The sequence below is a fragment of the Lathamus discolor genome, chromosome 3 (assembly GCF_037157495.1).
Source record: "Lathamus discolor isolate bLatDis1 chromosome 3, bLatDis1.hap1, whole genome shotgun sequence".
In the NCBI taxonomy this organism is placed as follows: Eukaryota; Metazoa; Chordata; class Aves; order Psittaciformes; family Psittacidae; genus Lathamus; species Lathamus discolor.
Window position 1 is genome coordinate 119918802 of NC_088886.1, and position 20795 is coordinate 119939596.

The 20795-nt window shown below is 36.6% G+C and overlaps 1 protein-coding gene across 1 annotated transcript in view; it reads left to right on the forward strand.

Annotated features, from left to right (window-relative positions):
* DPP10 (dipeptidyl peptidase like 10) overlaps positions 1-20795 on the forward strand; it is a 303866-nt gene that overhangs the window by 125016 nt on the left and 158055 nt on the right. The gene's annotated exons all lie outside the window — the stretch shown is intronic.

Here is a 20795-nt window from a genome sequence, read left to right on the forward strand (position 1 = left end):
TTCACAATTCTAATATAAAGTTACTATTTATGTATAAGGATTTTATTATGTAGCCTTTATTATGTATCCTTCGGTGATAGTGCAAAGCTGTTTGTGTCAACAGTCTTCCAGAGGTCATCCCAAACAGGGATGAGAGCTATCACACAGGACAATAAATTTTTAGGACTGGTGATACTCTCTTTTCTTCTAAATAACATGTCCTGGACTGCATAAATACTTTCTTAGAACATGTAGTGAAACATTTTAGTGATGAGGCTTGATACATGTCTTCAGAGAAGAACTTAAAGTCTTTCCATTAATTTACACACAATCCAGATTAAACTTTTAGAGCCATGTTTGTACCACTACTGTTATTTATATGAAGACATTAGAACTACTGACTTGAAAAATATTGCAGGCTAGTCCTTGGTCATTATTATGAAAAAATGCAAATCAAACAACCCTAAACTGCTCTAATGTTTACTTATTTGTCAGGAGATTTTATTAAATATACTGCTTAGTGTGACCAGAAATCTGTTTTCTTAAGTGTGAATATTTACACTGTTAACATTTGGAGATCCATCAGCTACTGCTGATTTGGTAAAGTTCAAATGTGAACTTCTAATAATCTATTTGGGACTTTTAAATACTTAATGGTTTCAAAGTCTTGAAGTTACACGATGTAAGAATAAAACAAAAAACAACGAGTTGCTTTGGAACCCCAGTGCAAACACTTGATTCTCCATGTGGTATCACTGGGGGCAGTTGGGCTTTTACTTGTAAATTAGTGCTCCCTTCAGGAATGTTGTTTGTACTGGTATGTGCCAGAAGGTATTCAGCCTCTGGCTTTCCTTACTAAGGAGATGCAAGTGAGGGCCCATGGGACTGAGTCAAAGACCACTAAAGTCTCTGGAACTGCTTCTGAAGGCTGTGCTTTGTCTCTATGACTTCCAGAGGTAATGTCAATGCCCGCTTTTATGTTTGTGAGCCTACGAGCCCTGCAGGCTAAGATAACATCCTATCTCATAATGTTTGTTTGACTGTGATTATGAATCAAAGTAAGATGCTATTTCGTATACTTGAATAGTGATTCTTTTGTTGTACTCTTCTAAAGGAAATATGGTAAAAAAAAAGGAAAAAAAAAAGAAGAAGGAATCATAGCTTGATTTGAGGAAAAGAAGAAAAATGCTAGATATATTATAACCATCAATGTCCATTAAAAGGCCTCCTCTTCTCCCTGATTAAAAAGCAGTTATGACTTCTATTTGCCATGAGAGGCAGAGGTAGTATAGATCATACTGACATCCTCAGTCTTGCTTATGGACCCATGGTATAGATGAAAAGACGCACACTGAAAAACCACTTGAATATATCTAAAGGTAGTCCGATTTCAGAACAGCTTATCCTGTGATAAACACACAGTCCAGCAGATATGATTACAGCATCTTTACGTTGCATTTTCTTGTAAAAGCTGTGGTGGTAAGACAGATTTTTCAGGACTATTGCACTTTTCAAATATGCATTTAATAAAAAGCATGCAACAACTAATATCTGTTGGCGATTGTCGGATGATTTACCTGTTTGTAGCACAGGTCTGATAATATTTATAATTAATCTGACTTCTTGGTGCTGGAAATTACATATTTGTAAAGAAAATTTTAACTAATGAATCAAGTGGATTTTTCTCCTGAGTAGGTTTTCTCTACTTTGTGGCCAAGACTTTTCCACCCTATGTAAAGACAAGTCAATCATTTTGGGTTATAGGAAGAGGAGAATATAAGAAGTGACCTGTAGTCCCTGCATCCCAGTGAAAGAATGGAAAAAAATTAAATAGTCATTAATTTCTATTGATATTTCTCCCATGAGGACCCTCAACAGCAGTGAGAAAAGAGTGGCACTTCATTCTCTTCTGCTTACGCCGTTGTTCTTCCTTAGGCTTGTCAAGGAAAATGTCACTGAAGCTTTTAATCATCCAAATTAGCAACAGAATATACTCACCTATATAATGCCCTCTAGCAGAAATTTTATAATATCAGTGTTGTGGTTTAAGGCCAAGCCGGCAACCCAGAACCATGCAGCCACTCGCTCACTCCCCTCCCTTCCTCCCCCTTCACTCCCAGAGGGGTGGGGAGGAGAATCGAAAGAACGTAACTCCCATGGCTTGAGATGAGAACGGTCCAGTAACTAAGGTATAACACAAACCACCGCTGCTACCAATAATAATAATAAGGGAAATAACAAGGGAAGAGAATACAACCGCTCACCACCCACCAACAGGTACCCAGCCCGACCTGAGCAGTGATCTAGCCCTTCCGGTTAACTGCCCCCCGTTTATATACTGGACATGACATGCTGTGGTATGGAATACCCCTTTGGCTAGTTTGGGTCAGGTGTCCTGTCTCTGCTTCCTCCAAGCTTCCCGTCCTCCCTGGCAGAGCATGAGACTCAGAAAGTCCTTGGTCAGAGTAAGCATTACTTAGCAGCAACTAAAAACATCGGTGTTACCAGCGTTGTTCCAGGCTGAAAGTCAAAACCACAGCACTGCACCAGCTACTAAGACTGAGAAAAATGACTGCTACTGCTGAACCCAGGACAATCAGGTATATATACAATACCATATGTATTTCTGATGCCTATGGAAGTACACTGGTTTTATCCTAAACCTAGTATTAGACTCCATCATAGGTTTTGTTTCAGTACATCTCCAAGGAAGCATATGCTTTGTATTTTAGTATTCACTGTATGTATGGTGATGCCATCTCTATGAATTAACTATTCATCTTGAATAAAATTGAGAAAATTAGGGTGAGAAGTATGATTCCTCCAGCACCTGTATGACTGGAACCTGTCTGGAAATCCTTTCTGCTTCTCTTTTCGTAGGACTGATGTACTCAAGGCATAATAGCAGTTCTCAGTTCTTTTTCATAAGATGTATGCAGTTAAAGCAAGGTTTGATTGTTGTGGGTGCTGAAGTGATTGTGTTTTGTCTATTCTGATATTAGTACAAAAGTTGCTCATTTTTAGCTGAAAACCTGACTGCAGTGAATGGATGTGCTGCTGTAGCAGCTGAACTGAAGAAGGACAGAGGGATATGTATGTGTGTGAATGTAAAATGCTGATCATGGATCAAATCAAAGATCAAGATGCTTAAGGGTTTTCATCAAAAGGAAAACTTTATTTGAGGTAAATGAGGCTTTTAGTTATTTTGAACAAATATTCATAGGATAGCATGTGAATGGTGTGCAAATCACAGTATGCAATCTGCAGAGAGTAAAATTTGATTCTGTGGATCACTGAAAGGTTTCAGATAATGTCCTCAGCATTTCAGAATGCTAAAGCTGAATTGCAGGCAGTAAGCACTTTGTCTCTTTTGGACTACCACTGTTACCTGCAGATGTTGTTACATGAATACTTAGTTAAGTTGGAATGTAGTATTTTGTGTCAAAGCAAGTTTAATCTCAGTGTGATGTGTCTTCTACTTAAATTCTATGTTGCTACCTTACATCAATGCTGAGGTAATCTGTGCTAAGAAATATGTGGCAGTTAAGAAATCAACACAAAGTGATAAAAAGATGTATTAAAACCCTCCAAATGGATTTATTTAATAGGAAGTCTGCCTGGTGATATTATACACCATATTAAATTGATCAGTATGTAGCTTTAAAAGTCAAAAATACAATGGAGGTATTACATGTAGCACTGTATAAACCACTGTGTGTGGAAAATAATGAGTTTGAAGTCATTGCAGGATTACAAAGAGCCAATGATGAAAGTCACACAATTGATGTGGTGTTGTTTCTGTGGGAAAAGCACATTTTCATTTTCTAGCCTTAGCAGCACAGAATTCACCAGGCTTCCCTTTCTTGTCTTATGCCATTGTAATTCTATCAAAGTGACTGTTACATGATCCAAGAGAGAGCATCGCTCCCACACCATTTATTTATACTCCACATACAAATACTGTCCTTGTGCAGCCAGCCACTATAATATGCTTATGACTTAGGTCCTTGATTTTGCATGCAGACTCCAACACCTTGAACTTTGCTGAAGGGTTGCTGGGATCTATTCCAGGATCTCTCCAGATGACTGTCTAGGGGAGCAATTCGGGTATCTTTTCTGTCTGTTGAAAAAGACAGCAGTACGAGAAAGATTTGTCAGCTCATTTTGTCTCCTTTAGATTTGAAAAGACGGAGTGATGTTTGCTTGTAAGTATGTATTTGCTTTTGAAAACTGAACTGCCTTTTTACTTTAGTGCCTTCTGTTTGCTGTTGGTGAGTTTCCTATAACTCAAACATTGCCTGTACGGATCATCCATGAATAGCAATAACTTAATATTGACTGAATGAAAAATTTAAGTGTTACATTATATGGAAACATTTTTAATTCATATGTCTGTCTGTGTTACAGGAAACACCAGTTGTTGAACTGAAGCAATCTTATGTCTTCTGTAATGAGAGGAAAATTCTCTTTTAGTGATAGTAGTTTCATGTGAAGGTGGGAGGATTTATTTAAGGAATTCACTGGTGAACTTTGCAACCAAATGTATGCAAGAGTTTTGCCATGTTGTTTATATAAGCAAGTAAATATGAAGTAAATACCAGTTTGTTTTTTTTTTGTTTGTTTGTTTTTTGTGGTTTTTTTTAAACTAGATAGTAAAAGTCCATTCTGGTTGTGTCATAGGCAATGCTAGTTATCTTCTGCAGCATAGTCGCCAGTCTTTTCCAGTCTCCATCTAAATGAGTTCATCTATTCCTGCCTGTAAAAGATGCTTCTCACCGAGATGATATAAGGAGGAAATTCTTTCCTGTTAGGGTGGTGAGGCACTGGAATCGGTTACCCAGGGAGGTTGTGAGTGCTCCATCCCTGGCGGTGCACAAGGCCAGGTTGGATGAAGCCTTGTGTGGGATGGTTTAGTGTGAGGTGTCCCTGCCCATGGCAGGGGGGTTGGAACTAGATGATCTTGAGGTCCTTTCCAACCCTAACTATTCTATGATTCTATGATTCTATTCTAAGATGAAGCACATTTAGAAATGCTTTTTGTGCACTGAGTGGCCTTCAGTTTAAGGGCATGTCTTTCTTTTCTATTTTACGGTTATATAACATGACACAGCTACTGATTCTCTACTTTAGATATGGAGAGTCTGACAACTGGGTTTTGTGGTTTGTTTGTTTGTTTGTTTTATTATTGTTTGTCTGTAATTCGTTTCCTTCCAACTGTAAACTTTAGAGATAGATTTAAAACTTCCTCAGATTCTTCCTTTATTACTATACCTAGCAAAACATGATTTTTTTTCTTAATTGGTTATTGTGTCGTCTTTAATGAGTCCACATGACCTTCTCAAAAAAAAAAAAAAGTATCTACTAATACCTTCATAGTATCAATGAGGTACTGGGGTATAGAAACATGCACACCTTTTATTACTGTTAAACATGTTCCTTTGAGGTACTTTCTGCTTTACATATATATGTCTTCTTTCTTGGTACTGCTATTTTAGAAGAATTTCTGTCTTTTGGTAGTTTATTTTATTAATATGATGTGTAAGAGGTCTGGCTAAGTGACTTTAATAGTCTGTTGTGGGAGCAGTGTCAGTGTCTCTTGTCTCTGGCTGTATGAGTTGCCCTGGAACTGGTTCAGGTAACCAACTCTGTAATGTTTTGTTACCCATTTAGCTTCTAGCCTTCAGCTTAGCTGGAAAAAGTTCACTGTAAATAGAAGCAAACCTGAATAAAAAAGGCCAAGCAAACCAAAAGAATTTAAAAAAGGTGATCCAAGTATTAGACTAATACTAAATGCTTTAACTTTCTGATTGAAACGTAGGGCTATTAGAAAGCATATCTCATAGAGCAAAAATATCTGTGGAAGGAAAACTAGGAAATGTTTTCCTGTGCATTCTTCTAGACTTGACAACAATTTTTCCCATGAAATGCAATGCAGAATCCCTCTTCTAGTGCCCCTTTCTTAGGAATGAATGACTCTCTCAGCTGGCTATCTTAGCTCATAGTATTTTGTATGTATCAGTTCAGTCTTTATTACAGTACCTTACCAATGTTGGGATGTAGAGGCATAAATAAATCTATCATAGTAACTGAATTAGAAATATTGGTCATCTTATTTGCTATCCAAATGAAAGCCATGACTTCTTTTAATCCTTCTGCCCACCAGAAATTTTACTACCATCTAATGAAGAGTGCATTTCCATCACTGCCAATAGCACCATGAGCAATCATAGAATAAAGTACTATGTAGAGAGCTCTGTTTCTCTACTCGAGCTGTGGAAAGGAATTTTTTTGTAACTCAAAGGATTGAAAGCTTGGCAGCGTGCTTTTATCTTTTATAGCTGAAGTTGGTCTGGGTGATAGGCAAAATATGCTGGATGTGAGTGGAGTATAAGTCATGTAGCAAGTACTGCACTGTCTTGTGTTGGGGTTTACCTTCAGTATTTTTGTTTCTATGACTTATCAGTCAGAAGTTGTCCTGATATAGTAAGCTATATTTTAATATATTTTAATATTTTCTACAAACTCACAGATTGTTGAAATGATTCATTTAACATTAACAAATCACTAAAGCATAATTATGAGAGAAAAAACAAACAAAAAATTTTTTGCATTTCTTGAAACATCTTGTCAGTTACAGAGATTAATTATATATTAGTTTGGCCAGCAACTCTAGTGCACAAGTAAATCCATCTGAATTCATGATCCAGATTAAGTGACTGGTGCTTAACATGACCCTGGCTTCTTTTGCATGAGAATCATGATTTTAGTAGGAATTGCATTTTTTAATTCCTACTTAAAAGAGAATTATTTAGAATTAATCATAGATTTATAGAACACCAAGTTGGAAGGGACCTCGTGTTAACTTCACATTTGTGTTATGTGAACTATATTTTTTAAGTAACCTGTATATGAAGTTGTGGAATTTGTATTATTTTCTTGATATGTGATATATACTCACATTATTGTGATGCAATTGATGTTAATTTTGCATATTGAGTAGTTAAGTGTATGTGTACTATCTTAACAGGGGGACAATACAAGAACTTCACAACAGGATGAGTAAGCTGCTAAAGCGGATGAGTATTATATTAGCTCTTCTACAAATCCTGGTGTGGTCTACACAGTGTAGCTAATATTTATGATTTGATAGTTATTTCTAGGGCATTTTAATTGACTTTATAATGATGTGTGTAAATTGTCTCATGAAAAATATATAAAGTATATTGTATAGTGTTAGGTGCCATATGACTTTAATATTTACTATTTACTATGTGCTAGCATTGTGCTGTTTACTCCTAATCCTCCTCCCCCTCCCCCCCCCCCCCCCCGAGGTATATGTATAACCTGCCATCTATTTTACAAGCAAAAAATAAATACGATAGAATCTCAGATACTAATTAGAAGTAGTACCTAGAAACTAGTACCTGGAGATAACTCTGTGCTGAAAGACTTCGAAGGCTTTTTGTCTTAAAAGCCTAGCATATTAGAAAAACACAAATTGCAGGTTATTTATTACATTACAGTTTTTCAATTTCCTTGTGGTATTTCAGAAGAATGTGTAATTGGCTATAAGACTGCAGAAGCACAGATGTTAGCTTTTTGCCTGATTTTTATAGCCAAAACCAAAATTATGTTTCATAGGTACTCCTGTAATTATTGCTTATTTACTGAAAATAATGAATATATTTTTCTTTCCATTATTTGGTGTGTACTCCCAATACTTTCCCTAGAAGCAGAAAGAACAGTGATTAAGTCCTGAAGTAAGAGCCAGAGCCAGGCTGTGCCAAACTTTGTCGGTGACGAGTTTTAAATATTTTGAAAGTTACAGTTTTCTCCCAGCTGCTTCCCATGCTGTAGGGAATAAGTAACCTGCTCTTGCCAAGAGCCAGCTACATTTTTCTTCCCTTTTTTTTTTTTGTTAGTTTCTTTTTTATTTCTTTTTATTTTTATTTTCTATTGAGAATTAAGACAGTTCTCTCATCTCCCCCAAACCAAGTATGCCAAACATGTCCTCATCACTGAGCACAGACTCATAGTGCTCATATTTCACTCCAGGGAGCTTGGAAGCTTTCTTCCTCTTGCCTTCTGCTGAGTAATAAATGTGAAAAGTCTTTCTTAGAGTAATTGGTAGCAGGCCAAGGGTATTTGGCCGAAACTAGGCATCTGCTTGGAACAAGACAATTCATCCTCAAATGTAGTAGCTATTTTCTTCCTAGGAAGTAGTTTCCATCCTAGGAAACTCCATTTGTGGGTTCTTTTCTTGGAGGAAAAAAGTGGCAGCGCAGGGCTGTGCCTTTAAAACCGATCCAATGCTTTTTTTGTCTGAGCTGAAGAAAAGTAAAAATAATGTTGCCACTGTTTATTGGGTTTCATATTTAGGGAAAATGCAACTGTAGAAAAAGGCATGTTGGTGCTCTGTACCGTTGGAGTATGTGTTTTTACGTGGCATAGAAATTTATATGCACATCTTCATTAAATTAAGTAACAGAAAGTGAATGGGTTTAGCCTTGAAAACTTAAATAGTGTCACTAAATGGAGCCATCCTAAAAGGTACAGCCCCTAAAAATGTGAAGGGCTAAAAAAAAATGTTGAGAAACTAAATTTTAGTTTACAACTTATGCTTCCCTTTATTTTTGGTCTCTACATAGAGAAAATTTTCCAATATGTTACGAAAACCTGTTCTTGGCATTGTGCATGTTTATGCCTTTGGCACAGGTCCAATTAAAAAAGTGTAGTGTGATTATTTTAATATACAATGCAAAATATTCTTGAAGTCTGACCCGCAGTGGTGGAGGAAGCCTCTCCATCATGCCTGTAGGATGTTTTGATGTAAGACATGAGGCAATAAAGAACTGCTGATCTTCTTTTATTTTTAACTTTCCTTTTATTTGTAGGCAGTTAATATTTTTATGCCATCCCTTGCAGCCTCCCTGGCTCTGTGCTCTGCAGCTGTGAGACATAATCTGCCCTACAGATGGTTACAAAACCCTCCCATGTCTCTGGGCAGGGTAGGAACAGAAGAACAGGCATGTCTCTGTTGTCACTGCTGGGTGGGGACTTCTAAAGAACACTTGCTTCCATAATTGTTTTAATTGTATTCCTCTAAGCCCTTTACTGTTTTGGAAAGCACAGATCCTGATGAACTTGCAAATATAACCGTTTGCTTCTTCATATGTGTAATATGTAAGAGAAACTGGATGGGACTTTGAGCAGCCTGGTCTAGTGGAAGGTGTCCCTGCCTGTGGCAGGGGATTGGAATCAGATGATCTTTAAGGTCTCTTCCAATCCAAACCATTCTGTGATTCTGTGAAATATGTTTCCAAAGCCATAATTTTCGAAGGGCAGTATTTGAGGCTGTTTCTTCAAATGGGTGAGAGGGAGATAGTTGAGGCAGTTGTGCTATGACCTTGAATGGCAAAGTGCTGAAGCAGAAGTGTAGGGCTAGTCCCCACAGGCCCCACAAGCATATTTGCAGTATGCTGGATAAGTTTAGATAGAACATTGTATTTTTACCCTTTTAGTGAATTGTTTCAGTGACACAAACTGGAATCAGACAGTAGAAGAGGTGCATTCCACAGAACAGAATAGGCTCCAAATTCTGGTATTTGCTTAACACTAAAATGGATAGTTCCCCCAAGCAATATTATAGTGAAAGGTCTTTCTTTGGGTAAGGTGCTAATGGCATCATGGTAGGACTTGTTTTTCTTCTTCTTTAATTCATAATATTAAGAGATACAGTGGACTCTGCATTAAAATGTTGAAAGCAAGCCTGCATGTTTTTTATAAAAGAAAAAAACACAGTAAATTACAGGCCTGGTGCCAGAATTGCAGGTCAAAATTCTGTAATCTCTGCTCTGAAAGAATTCAGGATAGAAGGCCCTAATGGGTCCTTTAGGCCTTGACATCGCTGAATCTACTGTGTGTAATGAATGCAGTTTATTCTATTTGCATCAGCTGACTGTCCAGCCATTATGTAGTTGGAATGTACAATTTTGTAGGCAAAATCCACCTCATATACTGCGTATGAGTACATGGAACTGCTAAGTAGGTTCCCTTCAGTGACTTCAATTTCAACCTGTAAACCAGAATAAAATTAGTGTTTACAACTAATAAAAGTGATCTGCATATGGAAAAAAACTGGGACATATCTGTGTTCCAATTTGGTGCATGAATGGTTTTTTTAATTGCACAGAAAATGAAAATCATAGAGCAAAATCTGTTTGACAAATCAGGAAATTGTTTAATAAAGATGTTAAAAATGAATAAATGTAAACACGTTTAATATCTTTCATTTACTGAGTTATTTAATATTCTTTCAAAGCAAAATACCTCAATCTGAAAATATGGATGGTCTGCCAAAGGCACCATTACACCAAAACAAATTTCATTCCTGTTAGTATTTGCAGATCAGTCCATCTTACATGCCCTGTAATAGAACCTTGCTAATGGAGTAGAAGAGGAAAAGCAAGAAAGTTTCTGTTCAGGGTTTTCTCATGACATAATGGTGTTTATTCTAGATGCATTTATTTTAATAATTACATATTATGAGCGCTGGGTGTATATTTTTTACCATTCATCCTGTAGCTTATTCAGTCCTCACTATTTTCCTGTTTTTTTTTCAGTGCGAAAATAAAAAATATCCAAACAGGTGTGTTGAACTTTTAATAGAATAATTTCTAGGTGTTTAAAGCAGCTACTGAGCAAGTATAGATTTAGTAATGAAGTTAACGTTTCAGTGTAAAAATGACACCTTTACTTAGAGCAAACAAGAAATTATAACTTCAGTGACAATCTTAATCTGAAAGGGGAAGATAATTCCAATGGAGAATAAACGGTGAATACCTTGAATTATGCTATCAGAAGTAGGTAAGCAGTGTAATTGCTTGGAATAATCAATAGGATAAATTTGGAACCATAATTTAAACATTTATTCTTTGTAATGAATGTATGACTAATGTATGGAGAAAAGTTCTATTGTTTCACTTACACATCACACCTTGAGCAGATCTCTGCTCCTCCTTTTGTGGGTGACATGCCTTCAAATTATCACTAGATGTTCACACTATTAAAGAACCGTTGTTGGCTTGCAAAGAGTGCCATTGTTCAACCTTTCCTTGATTATCTTCTTCTTGTAATATTGCCATTCAGCTACATTTTATTTTAAATTAACTGCATGGTTGAGCTGCACAAAATGTCCCTAAGTAACGTGTCAGCTTTGTAATTTTGAGAAAAGTAAAGCAAAGCACATGAAGATGTTAAGATAGAAACTTAATTGCTTATTTCTGTTTCCTTTGGAACTAAGACTTCATCTTTAAGCCAAATAAAATATATTGGTGAGTGCTCCAAAATACAGTCATAATCCTTTCCAGGCCACTATGAGGGACTTCAGTTGGTCTATCAGAAGGGTTGCTTGTATGGGTTTGAGTTTACATCTGAGTTTTCTGTTTGCACCCTGGCTAAGACTGTTTCCTAAATTATTTCATCCTCTGGGCCTGCTTCCTGCTCGTATGGAGCTTGCACTGTCTGTGCCATGTGGGTCAGGATCCGCTGAATAAAGACAAGCACTGTGTGGTGATCCTGTGCAGTTGCTGGCACTGCCTGTCTAATTCCCCATACTTCAACAGAGCAGTGGAAATGAATGAATGCCAAAGGAAAATACACCAGTGTTTTCAAACATAGGTGCCAAATTTGTGTTTCCGTATCTATGTTGATTAGATACATACACACTCACCATTTAATTTTCAAATTAACTAGCATGGATATTTCTAAGAACTGCAGAAGTATGGTAGGTGATGAACACCTGTGACAGCAAGATGTCTTAAGAGCTTTCATTTCATAAATTAGATTTAGATACACAGGATTTAGTACTTCTTGGCAGAAATTCTAATGTCGCGTGACTTTTGACTGTCTAATTTCTATTAAAAGTCTAGATGATGGATCCATAGAAATAATTTAGTATAGACCAGTATCTTAGGTTCATAAAAGGATACAAACAAAATCACAAAACAATGCCTTGATGTGATTTATATATTACTGGTTGCATGGTAAGCTAATGATCTTTAATCAACACGTTTGTCTTGTAAATCAGAATGACACACCTGGTATTTTGGAAAAGCAAGTTAAATAATTGTAAAAATTGCCTACCTTTTTTATTTTGATAATAACTTAGAATATTTTGTTTAGTCTTTAGTAGTATAAAAAAAAAAGTCCTGTCAATCATGTAGTTCTGTGACATTTAGCTGCATCTGCTAAATTGCGGGTCCACTGCACTGTGAAAGAAAACTCTCATAAACTCCAATACAGTCAGGATTTTAACAAAGATGTCTAAATTGTAGCAAAGCTGTTGGATTCAGTGCAGTGAAAATGAAGCGCATGGTAAATATCTTGCTGAAAAGGGCTGAGAGTAAATGTGCTAGTGGCTTATTGAAGTTTTTGTACCTAATGCCATAATGAAGAATATTTATTCAAATAGGAAGCATCTCTATTGCACACGGATACTTTATTATTCAGCATAATTTTAAATTTAATTTCATTTTCAGTGGCCAGAAATTGTTCTCTGCAAAATGTCTCATTGCTATCTACAAGTCAGAATTTCAGAGTAGATTTGAACTACGTATTTAAGATCACAAAACTTGCCCTGTTGCCTCTCAGTAGTGAGCAGATACTCACTCCCAGACCTACACACAAAGTAATAAAAACAGAGGGAATTGGTTTTCACAGATAATTAGCAACCGTTCTAACATGTTTCACAACTCAAATGGTGTACATTATCACTGTCCAGCTGATGATGAAATAGCTATTTTTAGAGGTAGAGGCTTGGACTTTGTGTTGTGGACATAGCTTGTTCACTCCTAGCCAAAATTGAGGCTGTTTTGACATGTGTTTACACCAAGTGGCTGTGTATTTGTGGCACTGGAAGAGGCTTGCGTTCACTTGTGCAGAGCCTCAAGGAAGAGAGCTTGTGTACATAAAGGAAATATCCTTATTTTTTCTTAACATTTTTTCATATTGGTAAATGGATACAATTTTATTTATTTTTTCCTTTTGAATATTTACCTGGTTTTGATGAGGCCTGAAGATTCAGTACCATTTGTGAATAAGGATTCACTCTGTGGTGTACTAGACATGGAAAAGGCAGTAGAGAGCCATTCAAGTTAGGATAGATAGAATTAAATATTCTCTTGATCATTGAATATAAAGACACACTGTAAGTAATCAACATTCTTTTCATTGTTAGATTATTCTCTCCTGGTACTGACTGTGGCCCAAGTTCATTACAGAGGAGAGTTTGCTTTTGTAGTGATTAATGAGGTAATTGTTTTGTGTGTGTGATGCAGTCTTGTAATAGCAATGCCAGGCGTGGTAAATCTGGTGCTTGTCATTTTCATTACAATTGAAAGTTTATTCTGAAGAAGTGGGTAGTTATTAAAAATGAAGGAAAATGGAGCACTGTATGGGATTGTTATTTGCCACTTTATGTATTTAATGGGATTGATATGCATATTTTATTTTGGGACATAATATATTGTCTTCTGATTGCATTGACTAGAGTTGGAGAGTTAGGATACATTAGTAGAAGATATCGCCATCCTGAGTGAAAACTATTATAGGATCTGGGTAAAGCTAATTTGATGGTACAGACATTTATTTCACTTTTCAAGTGCCTGTGAATACTAATTTTTCACAAAAGTATCTGCATGTTTTTTCACTAGCAAATAATCTGACTCTAGACTATCCTTGCTCTCACTGAGGGTTTAGATACTACATTGCAAGATAATGTTCTCTGTATCCTCTGTTTTGATTGTCATTTCTTCAAAATGAAGTCTACTATAGCCTGTACTGGATTTACCAAAATTTCCGTTTACTACAGAAATTAGCTGGAGAGTGGTAAATAATAAGCAGCAGCATTGCCAGTGTAAACCTGGGAATCCTACGCCATGACCTTGTTTGCCTTTGACGTGCTCTGCTGGGAATGCCCCTTTCTCCAGAGCTGCATTACACATCTTGTTAAAGACAGCCCTGAGTTCACATCGGTGCTACACTTACGAACTTCTTAGTACAAGCCCACAGCCTGAGCATGATGGTAAGCATTGAGCCATCAGTTCTGGTAGAATCAGCTTCCTGAGACAATCTTCATGTGGACCTAGAGGGGTGAGCAAACTCCTTGGACTCCAGACCCAAGTCATCAAGGGGTTGTAATTTAACTTGCCAGTTAATAAACTGGTAAACTTGTAGGAAAAACTTGGACATGTCTGAATGTTAACAGCTTTGTGTTGTCGTGGCAGTACACAGATGTCAAATGTATCTTTCAAAAACTGGGGTGTGAAATTAGTTTTGCTGAGAAAACTAAGCTGACAGTATACCTGGATTCCACAGCACTTCTGACTAGAGCCCCAGTACAGTCACTAGAACTTTATTCAGCTACATTCTCTGTGATTACATGCATTTCAGCCTATCTAGCTGTATCTTTTTTGTCTTTGTGACGTAATTCAGCAACTTCTCTTGCATTTACATCTTTCCAGCATGTACAGAAGTGACTTGCTCAGGCAGCAGCCATGTTCTTCCACCAGAGCTCATGACAGACATTATTACCTGTGGCTGATGGTCGTTGTTCACCTTATTGCCTCCAGTACCTCTGCAGTGAATATTTATTCAACTGCTTCAGCTGAGACTCAATAAGGCTTCATGTAACTGTGGTATATATATGTCACTATTGTATTTTTTTCTTTTAAGTCAATCTCCCAGTGGTTTTCTTAATATTCCAAAGGTGTCTATTTCCTCTGTCCCATCTGAAGCACTGGCATGTGGATATCAGGAGTTTTATTAATGAGGCATGATCCTGTGCAATTTCATGATAGGGAAGAAATCTGCAATTTTATAAATGAATATTGGCTGTTGAGAAGAGTTGAAGATTTTCATACGTTGATATACTAAAGTAATGGGAACCACTGAAAATTGGCATAAGTTGAGCATGACTTGGTATGACAGCCATGACAAGATTAGGAAAAGAGGAAGTTACATTGATTATGGATGAAGACTTGAATTTTCAGGACCAATCCAGAATGCCTGATCACTTTATTCTGGAGTTGAAGAAAGGAGGAGGAAAGGGTTTCTTTACAAATGCCTGCACTCCCAGTTTGTGCTACTTACCTCTTTTTGCACAAATATACAACATGCAATAACATAATTAAAATAAATGCAATTCAGATTGTTTTTTATTAGGCTGATTAATTCATCAGTATCAGCGTAACAGTCAAGATTTACTGTTTTGGGTTCTATCTTCCCATTCATATAGTTCCTTTTAATAATTGAGAAGTCTACCTCCTCAGCAGAGCTAATTTGCTTGTGTCCAGCAGGATGCTACTGTGACTTTGCTGCTTCCATTTCTGTAGTTACTGTGCTGTAAGATCTCCACCTGGTTTTTGATTAGTTTATGTTGGGCATAGAACAGAAAGGGAAGTAGAAGACCTGTAGAAATCAGTACAGGAATTGCCTGTGTCTACCACTTTGCAAGTCATTTTGAATAGGAAATCTTCTATATAATGAAATATTGTCTAGAAGCATCACAGTTTACATTATGAAACTAATGCAAAATAAATGTTTTCTTGAAAGTACTACTAACAAGACTAAACTTCTAGAAAAAAACAGTGGCAATCATGCTCAGCTGACATGTGACATATCTGGCATATTGAAATTTGGTCTGTATCTGTAATATCTTTGTAAATGACTATTTTCTTTAATTAGCAAACACTTAATTAGACAAAGAGTTGTCTAGCACCTCCTGTTCATTAAATCAGAAATCATTCTCTATTTTAATTAGCATGACATTTTCTATAATCAATTTAATGAAATGCCATCTGCAGTTCTAATAATACCGTGTACATCAGGGGCTGATTGACATATGTGTTGACAGCAAGGTATCAACCTTCTCTTATGTTTGTGTTTTTTAAAAAAAGGAAAATATAAGGAAAAGGAGGATGCTTACTAATGCTGCTGTTTGTGCTGCAAAGCAGAATTTTATCTAAATAAATAAAACTTAGTAAGTATTTTCAATGGAAAAAAAACTGCATGTACAATCTTCAGGTTAACACTATTAGTATTTGAGAAGACTGCCGTGAAGTTTCCTTATTCTAGATATTGTGTAGAAGATTTTCAACATTGCTTGCATGGCTCTCCTCTTTCCTTCACTTTTTGGGTGCTGTTTACACTCTCAAGACTGATAGATCGCCTTAATATCTAATGGATTCTATGCAAAAAACTGCCTGAGTATTGCTGCTGCTGTATCCCCAGAAAACTCCTGGGGCCCTGCCCTTAAAAATAAGACCCAGGGCTCATCAGCTGGGCCTTCTTTGGCCAAGCAGAAGGCAGGCTTTGCTAGAGGGATGGGAGGATGAATCTGCTCCTCTTGCTGGATGGGGAAAAGCCCCAGATTTGAGTCCCTGTTCTGTGTTCTCATGAGACCAGGAAAAACAAAGTGAAACTGAAAGAGGTTAGATTTAGATTAGATATTAGGGAGAAGCTCTTTACTGTGAGAATGGCGAGGCACTAGAACAGGTTGACCAGAGAAGCTGTGGCTGCCCCATCCCTGGAAGTGTTCTAGGCCAGGTTGGACGGGGCTTTGAGCAACCTGGTCTAGTGAAAGGTGTCTCTGCCTATGGAAGGAGGGTTGGAACTAGATAATCTTTAAGGTCTCTTCCAACCCAAACCATTCTAAGAATCTGTGACTCTATGAAAGTGGACAAAAGCCCATCAGATGTCTGTAATGCTCATTGTTGGCAAGTCAGGGGAGGTTAGGATGTGAATACTTGAGAGTGTCAGTGCCTAGAACTTCTGGGCTGCTTTAGGAAACTAGTTTAGGCTAAGATCTACAATACTGTGAACATATTAGCAAGCAATTAGCTGTGTATGCTCTGTGTGCCTTCTGTATAAATCAGCTTTTTCTTCAAACTACTCAATATTAGTATTAGTAAATTCTAAAACACTACTGAGCCACATCCTAGCAAGTTGAACTTTGCATGTCTCCTTGAAATTGATGGATCCACACAAGTTTAGCACACAAGTTACCATGAAATAAACCTTATTATAAAAAAATAATTCAAATCTATCAAATATTCTACCAAAGTACTTTTGTTTTGCAAACAGAAATTGCATTAACAGCACTGTGAATTTAGTAGGAATTAGATTTTTTTCCTCCCAGAGGTGTACTATTGATTCTGTTACTCCTTGTCACTATTAGCATCTTCACAGATTATTCAAGTTCATCCTAGTGAACATGGCAATGTAGATTTACAAGCTAGGCAGCTTTCTATAATATGTTCGGATAGCTATAATGACTCTTAAAGGCTAGAGGAAAACCACAGTGTGTATTCAAACATTAACATTCACAGCTTAAAGACTGTGGATAAGCTAGAAGAATACTCCGGAAAATAAATGCACTGGTAGAAACACAACTTTAGCATGGCTAAGATGAAGCTTAAAGAATATTGGATGCTCAGATTCAGGAGCCTCCTAATTCCTGTGTTCTTGGTGAGACTAACCTGCCTCATTAAGTTTTTATAAATTCTCAAAGAGTCCATGCAGGGCAGGGTTCCTGCTTTTACGCTTTATCACCAAACACCATTTGTTCCTGAAGATGCTAGATCTTTTGAAGTCCAGCACTGATGACCCTTAAGACTTATTTGACTGATCATACCTTATATCTCTGTTGGTCTGTGATCTCTTGTAATGTATCCCAGATGTAGAGACCTATAGAAATGAAAAAAGCATTTCAAGTCACCTTTGTTCATTCACATGTAAGACATGACTAGCTTTCTCTTGACTTGTACAGCTTAAATACTCAGTAAATAAGTGTAAACAGTTTAAGGCACACAGGGAGTCTCTTGGAGAGACTCTGTGGTGGATAAAAAAATTATGCGATAGGTAGCCTGGAGCTTTTGTGTCATGTACAGCTCTGAATATGCAGATAGCACCGAAGAAAGAAGAAAACTTCCAAGTACTAAAAAATTGGATCAGTATTGAGGTGAAAATGAAAAGGGCACTGGACTAAAAATTAAGAGACTTAAGTTCCACAATGTGCTATTGATGGGCTGTGTGATCTTTGGCAAATCACTTCAGCTGTTTGTGTATCTTCTTTCTCTAGTGCCTTTTGTATTGTCTTTTCTAATTCTTTGGAGCCGCAAACTGATGATACGTAATAAAGTTTTTAACAGGACAGAATTGTGCATCTGTAAACAAGGAAAAGGTTAGTTTCTGAGGAAATACTTGCCCTACTTAATTGTAATCTTATGAGGTAAGGTGTAATGGCTGTCTTTAAGTAAGTCTTGTTTTTCAAGTTGGTGAAAGACCACTAGTGAAAGAGAGTAAAGAAAACAGCTCCGTGGACTAACATTGAACAGCTGTTGTTTGAAATAATTATGTGATTTACTTGCAAAACAGTTGCCAAATCCTGATACACTTCCCAAAGCATTGCTTACAGATACTATATTTTGAGTAAAGGTAGTAGAGGCTAGCTCTAAAAAATAGTAAGTTTTTAAGTGTTTTGAATGTGGAAGTTCAGTCACTATTTTATTTGAGACTGATGTCAGGGTAACATATACAGATGTTTGGTTGTCTGTCCTCACCTTTCAGTAACAGACAATAAATTTATCAGTCATCCAGTGCTCTGGAGTTTCCAAAGTTTTCAGAAATTTGAGAACTATTTCAAATAGAAAATTTTCAATTAGTTGTTTTAAAATCTGTTTTGTGTACATCATCCAGGGCTGGTGACTTGATAGCACATGTTCTTTACTGAGGTTTCTTCACATTCTCCTTTGCCTAAGACAGAATGCTTTCTACTTTTGTGCGATCCTTAGGTAGACTAGGTGGCTCTTCAGTGCTGCAGTTTGTGCCCAGCCAAGAGGTTTTACGTAATACTACTCTTTGTTTAAAATTTAACAAGAATTTCTTTGAAGTAGGAACTCTACTTCTCTGAATGATTGTGTGAAGAGTCAGGGACTTCTCTGTGGTGAAGACACCAAGCTAATAAACAAAATAAATAAATCAGTTGTGTAAATGGACAGTATTAAGGACTAGGTATTATTTTCTTCTGTGAACTTTTTTACTCTAGGTAACAAGAATTTCAAAACAGATGTATGTTTATGGCTCTTTACTTACTTTTGAGCCACCAGTGAAAAAATCATCATTATGTTGTATGACCATCAACTATCAACCTATTGATTGGAATGAGACTTCCATATTAATTAATATGATTACTTGTGAAGACTGTTCATGCTCAATGCGTACATGGTATTCTGATATAATTTTGTATCTGAGAATCTCCATGTATTTTGCAAACATTCATTTAATTTACACACTTCAGAAGTTAACTACTGAGTCCAATGCAGAGATGAAAGCCCAAGTTCAGTGAGAGGTATAATTACTGGACAGTAAGGCCTTCTTTTTGAAGAGGACTGACTTGGTTTTCTGGTCTAATAATTGAATAAATTTTCTTCTAACTTCAGAACAAAGGCTTTAATTTGTGTCATTCATAGTATTTCATATTCCAAATGCCGTTTCACCCTGTGTGTATGACTTGCAGGAAGAACCCTAGGATTGTGTATTCTACTTGTGGTCCTTTTAGCAATTTTAAGGGACAGTTCTTAATTTGGGTGAAATGTTCTTGGTAGGATTAGTTAGTGAGGCATGATGCTATAAATCCTATTGGCCAAATGTACATGGCATGTAGAAAAGAAGATAACTGAGAAGGAGTTATATTCTAATACTGTTGTTTGGATTTGGGTGGCATATTAGTCTCACCTATGGACCATAAATGCATTGTTCAGATCACTGTTCAAGCAGGAGGAATGAACATGGCTAGTTGTTGACAGAAGTTAAATGTCTCTGAGTTATACATGCTGTTTTTCACATTATGGTTTGCTCATAACTGGGGACAGCTCTTTGGCCAGACAGCCTTATTTTTTCTATAGTATTGCTTAGCTCCCTGGTACAACATCGTTGAGGATTTGTGTTAGGGTACCTAAAAGGATACATGCACAAAACCCTACAAGAAGCTGCAAAAACCTTAATGTTCTGTACTAACCAGTAACCTGAAAACAAAATAATGTTCTACAAAGTGTTACTTCTTTTTATTCAAAGTGAGTATTTGAAATCTTTTTCGTTATAAGAAGTTGCTATTAATTCCACACTTCACTATCTAATTTTCTTCCTAAATGAAAGCTTTGATAATACTGTCCTAAACTCCATCAATCCCACCCCATTTCTCAGCCCTGATCCTAAAATAGCTTAGTAAGCTCTTCAAATGAGGCTTCATTAATTTTACAGAACAAACTAGAGGCTATTCAGTAGTGCTGTAGATCTAGAGTTTCTGGGGAGTCCATTAAAATACAGCTACATTTTTCTGGAAAAGCGAAGCACGTTTTTATGATAGCATAACCTTTTCCTCTAGTCATGTTTACTTCCCACTTCATAAAATTCAGGGATCTGTAATGAATTTTTCAGATATTACTAAGGATTGCTAAAGTTCTTTTCTGTTTCATTTAGACTCTAATTTAGAACTTTACTTATGCCTTTTACATTTTTATAACAAAATAGTTTGATTAAATATCAATCACATGGGTTTAAAATAACAAAAAAGAGTCAGCACTCAATCTGTTCAATCTCATATTAAAAATAGTAGGAAATTGGGAACCAATTTTCTTGATTTTTAAATCAAGACTTACGTAGTTCTTGCCTGTTTCTTGGTGATTTCGCAGGTATTGATGCAAACAGATAGAAAATGTTTTTAATAGGAGCCACAATCAGTTTTGTAATTATTTTTT